Below are 6,054 nucleotides of genomic sequence, written 5' to 3'. Positions count from 1 at the left end.
AAAACATTAAAGTAAATGCAAGAAGAAAAAACAAAACAATAAAATTACATTGCATAATTTTTTATACAAAACATTCGATTAAATGTAAGAAAAAACAAGCCGCATGTGCGTGGTCCCCCTCTGGTGCTGCATGTGAGATGACGTCACAAAAAATAGTGAAGAATCGATCAATGTGAGAAGTGTGAAAGACCAACATTGTCTCCATATTTTCGCTAAATTTCAGAAAAATCTAATGGATGGGGCAAAAGATATGGGGTAAAAAGCATCATTTTTTGCAATTATAGGGCATTTGTGACCACTTTTGAATTCGGGAATACCAGATCCCAGTGAAAATGGACAAACGGTGCAGTTTCACACCTTAAGACATGTATATTTGAATTCAACACCATGGAAAACCACTATATAGATATACATGTCAAGTTGTTGAGTAATATGAAAAGAGGTCCAAAAGGCATGTTTTTTTTTAGCTGTAAAAGTCCCAGAGGGATGCGAACTAGTATTTTTCCAGGGTCACCCATACTGAATTTATATTAAGAACAATGGCTTCCACATTTTGGCCAAGTTTCAGGAAAATCTAATGGATGGATCAAACGCTATGGGGCAAAATGTGTAATTTTTGGCCACTTTGGGCTTTTTTGACCTCTTGAGTCCCTGAGGACACAACGGGAATTTTTGCAAAAAAAATATTTTTACTGTGCACATCTATTTTATGAAATACAATTTGTGGCAAAATTTCAGACAAAACTAATGGATGGTTATCTGGCAATCTTCTGGACTAAGAATGGACGCCACTGAAAATATAGGTCCCTCTCCGATAAATTGGTGGGACCAAAAATGTAAAAACAAAAAAAATTATCTATTATAATTACAAAAAATAGCCGCATCTTTCTTTCCTTACAATTAGCGCCCCAAATTATCGTATGAAAAAAAAAAAAAAATAGAGTTATGTCCCTTGTCTTTCTTCATAATTGCGATTAATAACTTGCACAGAACATGCATTATTATTACAAATATCCACATATTCTAAACAAACCTTCACCAGGAAAATATTAATATCAATTCCAACCATTCATACAAAGCAAAGAAAGCAATTGTTTAATATTTACTTTCCTCTCTCCTACTGCAAGAAGATGTGACACAAAATCTTAGAAGTGCACACCAGTGGAACTCTCTTCTGTTTGCCTGTTTCCCACCTGACTACAACTTGGATATCTTCAAGTCCAACATAAACAAGTTCCTGATCAACCGCCCCCTTAAGTAAGACACTTTATCAGATCTCCATTACTAACGATTACTACGATATTGTCCTATTGATTACTGCACACGCATTAACCCTTATCCCCGAGTGGCCTCCGGGCCTTGATAAGTGATGACTTCCATATATATATATATATATATATATATATATATATATATATATATAAAAAATCGGAAGGTGAGGATTGAAAAAGCTACCATGCAAGAGAAAGTGCACTAACCAACAAAAATATGTCTGAGCAGCCCCACCTACATTCCTGTCTCAGGCGATTGGCAATAAACCCATTTTTAAAGTGCAGTAAAGTAAAGCCTGGTAGGGTGGACCTCCTAGAACTGCACGGAAACATTTCAGTCAAATAAAAGAAAAGCCACCTAGATTCAAAATAGTCCAGACTGTCAGACTGATTGTTAAGGATGTATTCTTGATGAACGGTCTGTGAAATCAATCGTCCGCTGTCTACAATTTTGCACAGAAATGAACAGTGATGAGTAGATGTTGTAATTCTCACTTCCTTTATTTTGTCCTTTAACCACATTCCGTCAGCAGCAAGGTGAGGGGGATTAAGGTTGCTATTTTACGAGTCAGAATCTATCCACATCACACTGATTAGTTTTTAACTTTAAAGTTTTATTTTTTTTAGCTTCTTACATTAAGTGGCTTCATGCCTTGTCTGGAGCGATTTCCATAAAAGAAAAGTCAGCTTAAGAAATACTAATACAGCAATAGTCATGTGATAGCATAATATCGACGTCAACAAAAAGAAGATAATGAAGAATAGAAAACTCACAAAAAAGAAAAAAAAACATTTAAGTTGAAATTCCAAACTTTTCAAGGTCATAAAGATGTGGGACTTCACTGGCTATAACATTGATCAATTAGTGAGTCTCTAAGACGATCAGAATCAAAGTTATCACTGAAAGTGTGACAATCATTCAAAATTAAATCAGTTCTAAGACCAATTCCGATAGTTTGATCAAGTTTGGCGATAATTGGTCAAGTGATGTGGGTGGTAGGCCGTAAAACACACATATAGTAACAGACAAATAAACTAAAATGAAAACGTAGCCATCTTCGCAGAAGTCAGAATAATGTAGAAAAAAAAAGATACTTATTTTTTTAGTTAAACAAGAAGAATGTTTTAATTTCTTCTCATTTTGTTGAAACTGAGGATGGTACATCCTACGGGATGCCAGACATTCTCCCACTACATTCACACCAAGAAATTTTTTTTTTAAATTCTAACCGTCCTTTTAAGTGCAACTGTTTGAATCTCTCTTGCACTTGGTTCACCGGGTATATTTTCCAGGTAGTTTCTGAAATTCGTTTTCATTAATGCAATTGCTCCTATAATTACTGGAATGGAGATCTTCCTAATATTCCAATTTCTTTTCATGTCAGACATAAGACTTTGGTATTTCATTATCTTTTACCTCTCAGCTCTGTTTGACCCAGCATCATTGGAGACACTAACTTCCACTAGGGTTGCTTCTTTCTCCTTATTGTCTCATATCATATACAGTTTATAGAGCTCCGTTTTTAAGGTATGTAGCTATAATAGATGGTGGAGATCTTCCCAAGATTCCAATTTCTTTTCATTTTAACATGTTATAGTTTATAAATTTCCAAATGAAATTAGTAATAATTAATTGTAACAATTAATAATTAGTAATGATTTGTAATAATAATAATAATCAGTAATAATTAGTAATCTACACTATTAATAAAATTCTAAATATTTATTTTATTTATGTGTGTGTGTGTGTGTGTGTGCGCGCGTGCGTGCGTGTATATACCAATAAGACTTTTGAACGGATGCACCGAATTGAAAAATTCTTTTTTTTCCTGAAAGGTGTGAGACCCCTAGATTATCCTTATCTATATATATGGTTCATACCGAACAACGCAGAGTCACCCAAAAAGCCCGAAATTTTGGGCCGTTTTGCGCAATGTTGAAAAAGTTACTTGCCCATGCCAATGGAATTTAGCACTGTCTGTATACAGTCGTGGTAACATCTTTCGGCATATGGACAGAACTTGTGGTGCAATAGATAACGCGCCTGACTATGGATAAGAAAATTCCAGGTTCGAATCCTGGCAAGTTTGTAATAATTTTAACCATCATTTTATCCAACGTTTACTCATTATCCTTAGGGTATTTTTGTTTATTTCAGTGATTTTGTTTTGTGCATATGGGAATTTCCCATACTCCGAGTTTACAGGGTAAACGTTGATGGTAAGACAATGTTGAGTGTACTCGATTTTGTTTGACTGGGTGTTGTGTGCCGACACGGCACAGCCGCTAATAATTAATGATTTGTAATAATTAAAGTTCTATAAGGCCACCATTCGCCCATGTATAGAGTACTGTTGTCATATTTGGGCTGGTGCATCTGTTACTAGTCTCTCGTTCCTAGACAAGGTTCAAAAGAGAGTCGCCAATCTGATAGGTACTGAACTGTCATCTAAGCTTCAGCCTCTGTCCCATCGATGAAATGTTGTATCCCTCTGCATATTCTACAAGTATTTTAATGGTGAATGCTCTGATGAACTGCAAGCACTTGTGCCCCCATGATGTAAATACCCTCAACAAACCCAGCAAGCAACTAAATCCCACCCCTATGCAGTAGAGATCCCTAGATGTAAGAGAGCTTTCTACTCCAGTAGTTTCTTCCTCATAATTGCTAGACTTTGGAATTCCATTCCAGGTCCCTGCTTCCCCAACTGTACTAACATGCAGAAGTTCAAGTGTAACATGAACCGACATCTTTCTGCCCAACTCCCTACACAGTACCCCAGTAGCTGTTGCCCCTGATAGTAGCCCCTTATACCAAAGTGACAATGTGCCTTGTTTGAGGTGAAAATGTAATAAAGAAGAAAAAGAAAAAGAAAAAAAGTTACTCCATCCATTCATAATTCCTCCTCTATACTCCAATCAACTCTATATCAACTGTTCTAAATCTCATGCCTTATTTTAAGATGACCAAACTAAAGAAGTCTCATGTTCTGGCCACATCTCTATTCTTCAATCATAGCATCAAAGAAACAAAATTTTTGGAAAATGGCATCTACATTATCAATAAATTTTGATAAATAGAATAAAAAAAACAACAAAAAACACACAAGAAAATGAAACATCAAAATGAAAAAAAGTTTGCAATAAAAAATTATGTTTCTGAATTTTTGTGATGAGGATGGATTATTCATATTAATTGCATTCTTTGGACTACTGTTCTCATCTTGAATGTTATTTGCACAAAGTTTTAGTCGATGTAACCTCTGACCTTCAGGTGTATCTTGTAGAACTTGAGAATCTTTCTCTTGAACTTATACAGATTCCCAAGGTCATCATAAAGATTCCCAAGTTTGGCTGAAAGATCCAAAGTTGAGAATCTGCACGAGTTAAGCAGAAAGACTGCCATGTTTGACAAGGCACGCCTAAAGAAGGTTAGAGATTACATCGAGCATTGCTATCAGTAACTCTCTATTCGAAAAGATGGATTCACCCAAATACAAAGATTTAATATTTATTTGATGTTGTTAAACTTGACGTTTTTTAAGTTTTAAATGAAAAACTAACACTTGAAGTTCATAACATTTTCTAATGCTTATGTTATCACGTAAGACACTTGGAATTTTTTGTTTTAAATTAAGAGAAAAACGTATTTTTAGAAAATATAGACGTGTCTGCAACAGACATGACGCTTCTGAATTTTTGAGATGCTGATTTATTATTTGGATTCTTCGGATTACTATTCTCAACTTGAGTGTTACTTTCACAACGTTTTGATCAATGTAATCTCCGACCTTTTTTAAAAAATGTATCTTGTTGAACTCTGGAATCTTTCTGTCGAACTCTAAAGACTGCATGAAATTTCAAAGAAAAACTCTTTATTTAATCCACAGGCTTAACATACTCTCATTCAGTCAGCCATGATTGGGTAGAAGTCCTAAGTAATTTGCGAATGCATACTTGTCTACAAAGACCCGTGGTGTAGTGGATAAAATACCTAGTAAAATTCAGTTGTAACAGTTATCTTCTTCTGGAGGTTGAAGGTTCGATCCTCAGTGTGGGCGACGTTCAAAGTACAACTGCAAATTATAGTGCATTGCGAGAAAATACAGTTTTAATAAACATGTTTCATATTGCGAAAAGCTTAAATTTTACCAGGTATTTTACCCACTACGCCATGGGTCTTTACAGACAAACATGCTTCAAGTCCAACGTTAACAAAATCCCACCTCTACACAGAAATCCCTGGATGTAAGAAAGCCTTTTACTCCAATAGTTTCTTTCCTAGGACTGCTAGACTTTGGAATTTCCTTCCGGCTTCCTGTTTCCCTGACTGTACTGACATGCAGAAGTTCAAGTGTAATGTAAACGGACATCTTGCTGCTCAACTCCCTACATGGTATCCCCTACATCAAAGTGGCATTGTGCTTTGTTTGAGGTGAAAATGCAATTAAAAAAAAAAAAGTATCCTTTGTCTCTATATTGCGGCTGGATATTTCTTCCACTTATTTTGTTGGAATCAAATGATATGATTACTACTTATGGCACACCTTGTATAGAAATGTACAAAAACTGAGTCAGAAGTAAACGGACAGTCAAAACATTTATTTGAACTAAAGTTTTTTAGACTGCCCAGTTATATCTTAGGTATAGACATGTATGCATGTGTAAATAGGGAAATAGGTTAGGCCACATTCAACCATTGGTAGGACAACTAATCTAGGAGAAGCAAGACTCTTAAATAGCACTTGTGAGCTGTTAAGTCTCTAACACGTGGCATGTGCAG

The sequence above is a fragment of the Euprymna scolopes genome, chromosome 38 (assembly GCF_053919585.1).
Source record: "Euprymna scolopes isolate OS-2025 chromosome 38, ASM5391958v1, whole genome shotgun sequence".
Taxonomy (NCBI): Eukaryota; Metazoa; Mollusca; class Cephalopoda; order Sepiida; family Sepiolidae; genus Euprymna; species Euprymna scolopes.
This window is presented reverse-complemented; position numbering follows the sequence as displayed.